The following is a 13,299-nucleotide window of genomic DNA, read 5'->3' as shown; positions in this document are numbered from 1 at the left end:
TGCAGTTTCTGTATATCTAAATTTTTGTGTCTAAACCTTTTAAAAAATTTTTACTTTTACTTATGGATACACAGATAACACTTGTCTATTTTTATGGGATACATGTGATATTTTTATACAGGTATACAATGTGTGTGATAAAATCAGGGTTATTGGGGTATTGATCACCTTATGCACTTATTATTTATTTGTGTTAGAAACATTACATTTTCACTTTATTATTTTAAAATATACAATAAATTATTGTTAACTATAGTCACCCTATTGTATTACTGAATACAACATCTTTTCATTTTTTAATCAAACTCTGAGTTAGTGGGTGGACTTCTTTTGGTGACCTTTGATAATTTGGTTATCTTTGATATATTTTATTTCTTTATTTTATCCATTGAGAATCTAGCATTACAAAAATTGGAAAATCTTTCTTCCAGAGAGGATTTGCTTCTGCATTTGCTGGCATCCAAACTGAGATCATTTCAGCCTTCAGAGATTCATAGTCAGTGGGGAAATCACAGACTCTGCTGCTCTACTTCATCCCCACTGAAACTGAATATCCATTCAGCAGTGTTATCAGTGGTAAATGTTCTCAGAGCAACCCATTTCTTTAGAGCTATGTACTGTTCCAGCACCAAATCACACTTTTTGTTTTCACTGTGAGGAGAGTAATTAGAGACCTCATGACCTCTTACTAAATCAACTGTGCCTCATGATAAAATTCTATTTAGGATGTACTATTGTAGACTTGTAGTCAGAATGGTCTATCAACGCTCTTAGTCACTGATAATGTGGGAAGCAGAAGGCCACATTAACTATATATAAACATTAATCATTATTTTCTACTGCAATCTTTATTGCTAGAATCTAAAAATTATTGAGAATGTTGGTGAGCTATGCTTCCTTCTTTACTGGACATTATACTTTGCCTCTTTTTTGAAAATATAAAAGAATTTTTGCTTTATGATTTCATTTATATATAGCACAAAACAGGCAAAAGTGATTTAATCTCTTAAATATTAGAATTGATGTAAACCTGTGTCTCAACAATTTCACTCCTACAAATATACTCAACAGAATTATAGCCTTAGGGACAGCGACTTAGAGGGGACACAAGGGGTTTCTAGGGGGCTGGCAATATTCTGTTTCTTGATCCAGGTGTTGCAACAGAGGTGTGTTTTGTTTGTAAAATTCCACTAACTTGTGCACTTATAACTAGAATGTTTCTTTAATAAAAATATATTTCACAAAAGAAATTAAATTTGGAAGAAGCAGCTGGGGAATAGGTTGTTCCTGTGAATGTATCTGACCTGCTGCTTGAGTCTGTACAGGATAAAACTTATGTAGCCACAAGCCTAGATCATGAGTCCAGACATGAAACGCGGGAAATAATCACAATATTGTATACTGTAAATCGTGATTTTTTTCATGAAGCTCAGCAAAACAGTATCCCTAATCTGTTTTTTTTTTTCTTCTACAATGTTTTTGCTGCTCCATTGAGCAACCATAGATGTAGGAAAAGAGATCATTGCTAGCATGCACAGGACCAGCCAAGAAAAATTAAAAACTAAATATATTTGGGAGTTTCTTCTTAATATTCTACCCACCTGGAGTTCTTGGGGCTTATTGAGATGGCTAGAGATGCTCAAGGGGACACTCAAATGGATATACCCTGTCTAATCTATGAAGATAGAAAATAGATTTGCATTCAAAATCTCTGAGGAAATGTTTCAACCTAAAAGGTGTCATTGTCTCAAGGACTGGGGGCACCTTTAAAAAGAATGAACAAGTGGCTACAATGAGGTGCTTGCAGGTCAAAGTTATGGACCTCAATCTTCATTTAGTACAGTAAAGGAAGAAATAATGGGGAAAAAGAAAAAATGCCCAATATTCTAACAATAGTCTGAGATATGTAGATCATGTATATTGCCGAATATCTGGTGGTCATTCTGCCAGTTTCCATTGACTAGTATTTTCAGAGCCAAAGGATTCTGCATAAGAACATGGAGGTGTGGGCTAAATTTGTCATATCAACTGAAATCCAACATTATCATTGAGAAATATTTGCTTAAGGTTTTTGTTTTGATTTTTGGGGATTTTAATTAATTGATTTTAGATACAGGGGTTGCATGTTCTTATTTGTTACATGAGTATGTTGCATATTGGTGAAGATTGGGCCTCTAGTGTGCCCATTACCCAAATAGGGAACATTGTACCCAATAGGTAATTTATGAACCCTCACCCCTCTCCCACACTTTCTTCTTTTAGAGTCCCCAGTGTTTATTATTTCCATCTTTATGTCCATGTGTACCCATTGTTGAACTCCCACTTAGAAGTGAGAACATGCACTATTTGGTTTTGTTTCTCAATCCCCTTGGGGCAATGGCTTCCATCTTCATCCATGTTGCTGTAAAGGACATGATTTCTTGATTTCTTTCTTTTTTTTTTTTTTTTTTTTAACGGTTGTGTACACTTTACCCTGTTTAAGAATCTTGGAGGTCACCAGTTAGAAACTTTTTAAACGTGGTAAGAAATTTTGTTTCCAGGAAATTTTTGTTGTTAATTTTATAGGTTATATTTTACTCATTGTGAGAAACTTTTGTGATTTAATAATTCTTTGGAAAATATATAAAACAGGAAAATAAATTATAATCTTCAGGATATCTAGGAAATACCATTATCATTTTAAACTATCCAATTCCAACACTATGCATATTTACTGATATATTTTCATTTACTCTGCTTATTGATAATCTATTTTCATTTAGGAAATATATTTTTAAAATAAATGTAAATGATCAATCTAGAAATTCAAATAAGTTTAAAAATTGGAAATTAGAGAAAAAGACATAAAATTTTAACACCCAGATGTAACAACTACTAATACTTTGATCAACCTTGTTCAAGATCTCTAAGTATACACACATGCACAGACATACTATTTTCATAAGAGTATATTGTGTAATATCATGTTATATGTGCTTTTCTGTAACTACCTTTTTCCCTCAACAGTATGTTCTAAACTACACAGAGAAACCCCTTTTAAAATAGTATTTCAGAATTTTGAAATAAAGATAAAGCTCAAGAGAATAGTTGAGACAAAGTTGAGATATACAAAGAGAGTTGATGAGAATAAATCTATTCATCTTTTCATGAGCTTTTTAAAATTTATGTCTTTATAAATTATCACTTTTCATTATTTGGTTTATTCTCATGTATTCTTGCATACATGTATACATTAGGCATTAAAACTGCTATTGAGATCCCATGATTTTAAGTGCTAGAACTAGATGTTGGAAAATAAATGCAGCCTTGCCCTTGAGACATATCAACCCAGTTAAGAGGAAATAATTAAGCACATTAGCAACCTATACAGAAAACACCCAGGCTACAAAGAGGAGTTAGCAATTCTTTCTGAGAGGAAAACTGTCCAAAAATCTTAAAGAAGAATATCTGATAGTATCTGTTAGTCAAGTAACAGCAATTTATTAGATTTAGTAAATCAAGGGTATAAGAGTATTAAATTATAGATAATGGTGGTAGAACTAAGTTAACCTAATTAGTGAAGCAGTTAACTAAAAATGACATTTTTTTCTAATTCAACAATAAGGAAAACAAATAATCTCATTAAAAATGGGCAAAGGAAATGAATAGACAATTCTCAAAAGAAGACATAGAGATGGGCTACAAAATGACTGACTAGATGCAGCCAGTGAGCACTGCTCCCACAGAATGAGATGAAGTTAATGAGTAAACCAACATAATTTGGGCAGATCTACAGAGAGAAAACACCAAGAGTAGATAGAGAGGTGATGCTGGTGTCAAGGCTGAAGAGAGAGGAAGCTGGGAACCCTGTACAGCCCTAAACAACTCCTGGGGAAGCAGTGAGTGAGGAGAATGAGAGACAGTCTACTCCTGTGGCAAACCTCTGGGATCTTAGCTACAGCAAACCTCACATACCCCAAGGATGTATGAGCTGGCAGGAGGATCTGCCCAGGAAGTAGGCAGACATCAGGCTTTGGCTAGTGCAGAGCCCTAGGGCTTTTGTTCCTGAGGCAACTCCAGTAAATTGCAGCCATAGGCACTCATTCCCCGGAGATCCCCATCTCCCTCCTAGAAGCTCTAGCCCCAGGTGACCACAAAGGCAGGAGAGAACAGCACAGTCTTTCCTGTGAGACTGGGGCATGTCTGTCCTGCAGGCCCTTCTGCATGCCAGCCCCTCCCAGGGATCCTGCCTAGCCATCCCGTAGGAGCATGGGCACAGTGCAGCATCCAATGCCCATCCTGAGTGCTTTGCTCCATCTGAGTACTTTTATGGTGACCTAGGAGCACTGCAGATACCCCAGTGTAGCTGGAGCCAACTTCGTGCCCCAGGGATGTAATGTGCAGCTCAGGAGTGCTGAGTGGAGATCTGTGGCCAGCAATCAAGCAAGGGAGGAGCCCATAGTCTAAGAGCACTGAGAAGGGTTAGAAATGGGGATTCAAGGGCTGGTGCAGGAGCAGGGTGTGCATTCTACTGCAAGGATAGTCCAGAAAGTACGAGACCTATCTCCCTGCCACAGCCTCTGCCCTAGGGAACCCCATAGCTCAGAACACCTAGTAAAAGAAACACGAGCATGGCACCAGTGATCAGTGGGGGTTCCCTGAAAGCCCAGGAGAAGAGCTGGTGAGGGAATCATATCTCCCCTCAGCCCCTACTACAGAGCATACCAGCAAACACAAGGAAATACAAAAGAGCCGCATGGCTAAGAGCCTTTCTATTGGCCATTACTCTTAAATACCATCTAGTGTATCACTGCCCAAACCACAACACCAAAAATTATTCTGCTAACATACACCCTTGAAAACAAGTGCAAGAATTTGCCCACAAATAAAGATCCTGTATGAACCTTGACCCTCTGAAAACATTCAGAAACAAACTGAATTGACTATACTCAGCTTACACCCCAATTAAAGAAACACCAGTCCCCTCAGATAGGAAAGAATCAGCACAAGACTCTGGCAATTCAAAAAACCAGAATGTCTCCTTATCTCCAAATGAGCCCACTAGCTCCCCAGCAATGGCCTTTAACCAGACTGAAATGCCTGAAGTGAAAGGCACAGAAGTCACAATCCGGATAGCAAGACTTAACTATCATAAATATATAAGCACCCAACATTGAAGCACCCAGATTCATTAAAAAGAAAGTTCTCTTTGACTTACAAAAATACTTAGATAGCCACACAATAATAGTAGGAGACTTCAATACTCCATTGAAAGCATTAGACCAATCATTGAGGCAGAAAAGCAACAAAGAAATTTCGGACTTAAACTCAATACTTGAGCAATTGAACCTAATAGACATCTATAGAATACTCCACCCAACAATCACAAAGTATACATTTTCCTTACTTGCACACAACATATTCTGTGATTCACGACATACTTAGTCATAAAGCAAGTTCCAATAAATTCAAAAAACTTAAATAATACCAAACACACTCTCCAATCACAGTGCAATAAAAATAGAAATCAATATCAAGACGATCTCTCAAAATTACACAAGTACATGGAAATTAAGTAACTTGCTCCAGATAACTTCTGGGTGAAAATTGAAATTTAAGTCAGAAATCAAAAAATTCTTTGAAATTAATGAAAATAGGGGCACAACTTGCCAAGATCTCTGGGATGCAGCTAAGGCAGTATTATGAAGAAAGTTATAGCCCTAAACACTTTAATCAAGAAGCTGGAAAGATCTCAAATTAACAATCTCACATTGCACCTTGAGTAAATGAAAAAAATAAAATAAAAGCATACCAGAGGTGGGGAAGCGTGTGAGGGTGAGAGGAGTAAGTGAAGAGAGGTTACTGAATAAGTATAAACTGACAGTTAGATAAAAGAAATAAGTTCTAATGTTTCCTACCAGACTAGGATGACTATAGGTAGCAACAATATATTGTATGTTTTACAATAGCTAGAAGAGAGGACTCAACATACTACCAACACATATAAATGGCAAATACTTCAGGTGATGGATACCTCAAATATCCTTACTTGGTCATTACACATTCTATTCATGTAAAAAATCCTCACATGTACCCCATAAATATGTAAAATATTGTGTATCTATAAAATAGAAAGACTTTTGTTCCAAATTCAATTCATTTCCAGTGCTATGTAACGATATTATCAATTATATCACATGACCTCTTACTATGATGGTTAGATTAGATATTCATTTCAGTAAACACAAATATGTTTTAATTAAAATGCCTTATGAGAAAATGGAATGTCACATTTTTAAATGGAATTTCAGGTTGCTATAGCAACTAATAAAACTGTCACTATTTATTCTAAATAACATAAAAAGCATCCTTAAAGATAGTAAATCATTTTCAAAAAGCCTAATATCACTGAATATCTTTAGCTACTGATATTAAATTGAATTATATTAACAATTAGATGAATATTTCATATGTGAGAAATTGCAGAGTATGTACAGGAAAAGAGAGAAAATAGAGATATCCTTAAAAAGCTTGATGGGTTAGTTGGAGACAAATGTTTAATGTACTTTCTGCAAAAGAGGAGACAGTTTCTCTTCACAGATCAGATCATCTGTTAAATTCAGATTATCCCATAACAATAACTTTTGTTGTTGTTGTTCCCATGGAAGTCTGCAAACCATTGAAGCATGAGTGTGGTTAAGTGAGGGAAACAGAGAGCATAACACATTCTGGAACTATGTGGTTCCTGGGGTCAAATCCCTGCAGGAATCCTTGTCTCTTTGTTTCAGACCTTGTGACGTGGGAAATAAAAGGCCAACTGTAAAAGAGTGCAAGTATTTTTTTTAATGTTTTATAAAATGTAACTAATGCAATATAGAATCTTAGAGTCTTCCTGATGTCTTTTGAAACATGCTCTAATAAAATTTTAAAACATGTAATCATGCCCTTACTACTTGGTAGTGGCAGAGATTCCCCAGTATATTAAAAGAAGCAAAGTCAGGAGCTTATGATCAAGAATCCCTTTAAGGGTTAAGAAGAATGCCAGCTAAAGATCTCCAGGGCAAGTTCAAGGCCTAAAAGCAAATTTCAAGCTTTACTAGTAGACTAATGGACACCATCATGCTCCTTCTTATTTTTAAGGAAGCAGCATAATTGCTATTTTATCTTAGTTGATCTTTCTCTGGCCTCAGTTTACTGATCTATAAAATGGAGAAAATATCATCTACAGCAAATGAGGAAACGATTTTAAGAATTTTAGCACAGTGCCTAATAAACTTTGGTTCTCTTCTTTTGCCATTCTTTTTTAAGCTTTTAATAAATCCTACCCTGTCGTAGAAATTTACAAAAGAATGTTTTCACTTATGGTTACGATTTTGCAATAAAGGAAGAGTTAAAAAGTCTTGCTTTTTTTTTTTTTTTTGTCCCCAGAGGAGAAGACCACCCATGGCAAAGCTAAGTAATTGATTTTGTCCGTAAAAAGATGCAAAAAAGCTTATGTTGCTCAAGCTGGTCTAGAACTACTGTGTTCAAGTGTTGCTCCCACCTTGTTCTTGCAAAGTGCTGGGATTACAGAGATATTCATTTCTTATTAAATATATCTCTGTGAAAATATTTTGCATGATAATTTGAAATAGGAACTTGGTTTTTAAATATACATTGCCTGGATTAACTTTGTTAATTAACATTAATTTTGGCAATACTTGCTATAAAGCATGTGCTTTCTTAGGGAAGATAAAGTTTGAAATATGATCAAAAGACAAACAACAAATCCAGCCAGGCATTGGAAAGAATTGCTATGAGAATGAAAATGTTATTTTTACACTAGGGCTTCACATTGTATTAATATTTTAATAGTATTGAAATGAAATAAAATAATCTCTGTTAGACAAAGGTGACCCAAGAAACAGGTGAAAAAATTTAAAATTTGTATGTATGGACAATTAGTCCATGTTAGCTTCAGTATTCTAAAGGGAAGAAAACTCTTTTATTAAAAATTATTTTCTGGGTGTGGCACAGTGGCTCACACCTGTAATCCCAGCACTTTGGTGGATCGCTTCAGCCTAGGAGTTTGAAACCAGTCTAGGCAACAGGGCGAAACCTTGTGTCTACAAACAAACAAAAAAATATAAAAATTAGCCAGGCATGATGGCACGCGCCTGTAGTCCCAGCTAATTGGGAGGCTGAGGTGGGAGGATCACCTGAGCCAGGGAGGCAGAGGTTACAGTGAGCCTAGATCTCACCATTGCATTCCAGCTTGGGTGACAGAACGAGACTCTGTCTCAAAAAAATTATTTTCTGCAATGTTAAAGGTACTTATTCAGACCTTGTGAGGTGATATAGAGTATAAAAGTCAGATGCTAGAGTTAGAAAAATTTGAGTTTTAATCCCACATCAGCTGCATATATATTGGGTATATTACTTAATTTTTGTAACCTCCACTTTTCTCAACTGAAAAATGGAGATAGTTTACTGTAAGTAGTTAATTAAATAAAGGAGATAATGTAAGTGACAACCTTAGCAAACACTGTATATTGCTGATGGTAAGCAATCAATAATTGTTATTATTAAACTTATATTTCTTTTATTTTTTTATTTTTTTATACAGTAGTAAGCTCAATAAAATTGAGTATATAATTTACTTCATACATCTATGTCCCTTGCAGCATTAACTCGTAACTGATGGAAGTAGAGCCAGAAAGGAGGCTTCAGGAAAAATACAAAATTTTCATCTCCACTTCTACATTGATCTGAATGAGTATGTATTCATTTTTAATAACCACTAGAAAAAGATAAAATATGTACTCATATCTTTCCTAAGGAATATTATAGTATATTGCATAATCAGCTTTTGGCCTAATATTATATTTAAGTTATTTAGGGTACTGGGGGTAAGGAGGAGGGAACAAAATGCCTATGATTTCCTTAATTGAATACCTTAGTTTTAAAAATATCTATACATCCTGAGCACACATATATTGAAGGCAAAATACTCTACGTTTACTCCATAAGTGCCTTGAAGAACATAATATTAATATCCAAAGCTTAAAATTTCAAAGGTAATTTCACCACAATATAGAGATATTTCTAAATACCATGTACAGATGGTGTCAGACTTATGATGGTTTGACTTACAATTTTCCACTTTACCATGGTACAAAGCGATAGGCATTCAATAGGCTCCTTGACTTAAGATGAGGTATGTCCAGATAGACCCACCCTAAATTGAAAATATTTTAAGGCAAAAATGCACTTTCAATATAGTATATTTTCAATGTAGGATGGGTTTATTGGACTGTCACCTCATCATAATTGAGGAACACCTGTAATTTGTAATTAAGTACTGACACCATGTAATATAAGTAATTATATACATCTTCTCTAGATTCGTATAATAACCATTTTTTCTCTGCATTTATATGACTTAGCATATAAGGGGAAATGCTTATAAAATGCAGAGCACTTTAATCCATAAATTATTTGGGAAAAGGCTTGATAAGAAATCAGAAAACTTTTTAAGTGAAGGTTTACCATGCATTGTTTACTGCAGGTAATCTCTCTCAGCATGAATTCATCGCAGTGGTTTACCTGTGTTTCTATTTACAGTGCTGTGTCCTCTAAAAGATTTTTAAGCCTCAGAATGAGTTTGTAAGTTGTATCATTAAATTTGTAAATTTCTTTTCTCAAACCAGATTATATATTCCCAAAGCATAAAGTTTCTTTTCACCTAACTTTAAATGAACATCAGTACCTGATACTCATGGCTGCTTGATTGGATTAAACTGAATTGCATGAAAGACTCCTAGAGTCTGATTTTAGCAGTCTTAGAGATTCTTATTCTAACTGTACTATTAATAAACTATGGGACACTGAACCAACTGCAAATGCCCTAAATCTGTGATTTTTCAGCTGTAAAGTAAGGATTATAACATGCTCTGCCTTGCTGACTTCAAAGTTCTATTTAGTGCAGTAATATAAGTGAAAGCATGTTGGTTGCCATAAATGCTTTGCTTCCTTTCTAATCACGTATTCTCCACCTCAGGAGCTTTCATTACCAGCAGATACTAAATTATAGAGCTCAGATTTACAATGCCAAACTTTGGTGGCAAAATAAATAGTCCCTTTCTCCCTACTTTTTTCATTAAAAACAAAATAAATTTATTCCTACCAGTACTAAGTCATATCCATTTCTATAGGACCAGTTATCTAGTAAAATTTGGTAGAAAAAATGTTACCAAGGACAGGAGAATGGCTATGTCCACTTGTGTTTTGAGTATAATTTATAGATCTGGATAATTTTGTTAATTTTATTAATCTTTAAATTGCATCGTGCTTTATCAGACCTGATCCCTTGCATGTAAACTGAATATTTACTCCTTACCCTGAATTGGATTTACATCTCAATTTAGCCGTGTGTGTGTGTGTGTGTGTGTGTGTGTGTGTGTGTATGTGTGTGTTTAACATAAGAAACCTCATAAGCCAACTACAATTTTTATTGATGTTTTTATCATGCTGTTTCCGGCAAGGAGTTCTTAATTATTTTTATTATAATACCTAACATGTATTTGACACTTCTACTAAACTCTCCACAATTATCCAATGTGAGTGTACTGTTTCCTTATGGACCATGGCCAAGAGTATTAAGGAAGTAGCTTAAAGGCGAGATAAGCTAATGATTGCAAAGGATTTCCATTTCTTAAAGGAGTATGCTTTTATTCTGTCTGCAATAATAGGGCCACTAAAAGTTTTTAAACAGAATAATCCCATTTTCAAATTTTCATGCTTATCCTAATAGTAATACCCCTGAGCGTTGTGGCGGCTCACTACATCAAAAGATTCTGAAATTTCAGAATTGAGCTTAATCGGGTCCAGTGGTTTAATACAATAAAAAATGAAGAAACAACTAGCTTGCTTACATGAGTTTACGGACTGTTGTCAACCTATATTTAATCCAGATGAGGCAAGATATATGGAAGAAAGCTTATCAATATTAATCTCCCCTCAAAAATACTTTAGACTCCTCACACAAGCATTCATGAACCTCTATTATTAGATTACTTTGACATAGCAGCCATTTCCATCCTTTCTTTGTCCTACTATCTCAAAAGTACTATCTGACATTCCTTTGGTATTTTTACCTTCATCAGATTTGCGATCGTGTCCTTGTTTCTGAGGAAAAGTCTCAAGAAGCTCTCAATTATCTCTTTTTATGCAATTTTTCTTCCTCTCTTTTATCAAAGGGGATCCTAAACTCAAGGTCATAAAGTTAGAAAGAGGAAAAGCAGAGGCTTAAAAATTGGTTACCTGTCTACTCCTTTCTTGCCAAAGGCATTGGTCCTACCGTAATTTTTCCTGCCCTTTAGGACTTGCATCTCTCCTGCTTCTTATTTAGTGTTTTCAAATTTCTTTCTTTTTTTTAACTTTAAGTTCCAGGATACATGTGCAGAACGTGCAGGTTTGTTACATGGGTATACATGTGTCACGGTGGTTTGCTGCACCTATTGACCCATCCCCTAAGTTGCCTCCCCTTGGCCCCCACTCCCCCAACAGGCCCTGGTGTGTGTTGTTCCCCTCCCTGTGTCCATCTGTTGTCATTGTTCAACTGCCACTTAAGAGTGAGAACATGCAGTGTTTGGTTTTCTGTTCCTGTGTTAGTTTGCTTAGGTTGATGGCTTCTAGCTTCATCCATGTGCCTGCAAAGGACATGAGCTCATTCCTTTTTATGGCCACATAGTATTCCATTGGTGTATATGTACCACATTTTCTTTATCCAGTCTATCATTGATGGGCATCTGGGTTGATTCCATGTCTTTGCTATTGTGAATAGTGCTGCAATGAACATATGTGTGCATGGATCTTTATAATAGAATGATTTGTATTCCTTTGGGTATATACCCAGTAATGGGATTGCTGGGTCAAATGGTATTTCTGGTTCTAAATCTTTGAGGAATCGCCACAGGAAGACCCTGAAATGGCTGATCACTGAAGGCTATGTACTGACCTCACACCTCGGAGTTGGTGTAACAAGTCAAATTCTCATTGAAGTGAGACTGGTACTTCATAGCGTCCATCATAGAGGTAAAAGATAAAGTCACTGAAGTTAGAGATTGTCCTTGGAATCATGACATAAGAAGCTGAATCCATTGTTTGTCAATTGCCAAGATAAATTCAGATAGAAAAAGTGAAGACAACATTTGGGAGGATACATTTAAAGGCATGAAAAAATCACGGGCATCAAGGACAGAAATGGAAACATGTCTTAGAAAAAAGAAGGGACATATTTTTTTCTGAAAAATAAGATGATTTGAAGATTGTATAGAACTGTATTTATGTTAAAAATAAAAAAGACAGGAGTAGAGTAAAATGAGGGTCAGAGACTAAATGGGGATCTATAAACTCAAGGTCATGAAGTTAGTAAGAGGCTTAAAACTTCGTTGCGTATCTACTGCTTTCTCACCAAAACATTGTTTCTATCATGATTTTTCCCACCATTTATAACTTGCATCTCTCCTGGTTCTTACTTGATCTTTCAAATTTCATTGATAAATGTTGCAACTCCAGTAATATTTTTGCTAATTTACAAATGTCTTATTCCAGTCTCCATCCCTCTAACCAGTATTTCTGCATGATTCTGAACAATCATCTCGTTCATCTAGTTCCACATTCACAACTTCAGTTTGAACATCAGCTTCAAAGCTTTGTCTTGTTTCACTCATGCCTGTGTCCATCCTCTTTCCTAAAATATGATATGATGTGGTTGAGGCTCTTCTACTTCCATCTCCTGGGAAGGAAGAGAGAAAATAAATATTTATCAGTCATCTACTTTGTGCCAGGTAGAGTAGTAGAGTTTCTACAATAGTTATGTCTTGTTTTTTTATCATAACTCATAACAATGATAAAAATTATGCTTTATACCCTATTTTACAGATGAGAAATCTGAGATACAAAAATACTAAATAAATTTGGCCTAGACTATAAACTTCCTGCTTATAGGAAGTTACTTCTCAGATTAAAGTGATAAATGGCATGACTATTTCTGTCATACCATGCTGGATCTCATATCCTGTTGGTGAAATTATAAACTGGTATTTCTTTGCTATCATTCCAATTAGGCTTAATTTCTATTACTTCAGTGAAAGTTTTCTTGTCAAGGTCATCAGTGACTTGTGTATTGCTTGAGCCTGGTGGTAAATTCTCAGATCTCATTTTATGTGTCCTGTCAGCAGCATTTGACAAAGTTAATCACTATATACACCTTAATATACTTCTGTCATCAGTTTTCTGGACACCCCACTCTTCTTTTTTTCATACCTCTCTATTCAC

General features: G+C 35.4%; 1 pseudogene; it reads right to left on the bottom strand.

Annotated features, from left to right (window-relative positions):
* Positions 1,257 to 1,942, bottom strand: PANTROV1R-PS249 (vomeronasal 1 receptor panTroV1R-ps249 pseudogene; annotated as a pseudogene).

Source organism: Pan troglodytes, chromosome 10, assembly GCF_028858775.2.
Source record: "Pan troglodytes isolate AG18354 chromosome 10, NHGRI_mPanTro3-v2.0_pri, whole genome shotgun sequence".
In the NCBI taxonomy this organism is placed as follows: domain Eukaryota; kingdom Metazoa; phylum Chordata; class Mammalia; order Primates; family Hominidae; genus Pan; species Pan troglodytes.
The sequence above is the reverse complement of the archived record's forward strand: the minus strand, read 5'-3'. Positions and strand labels throughout refer to the sequence as shown.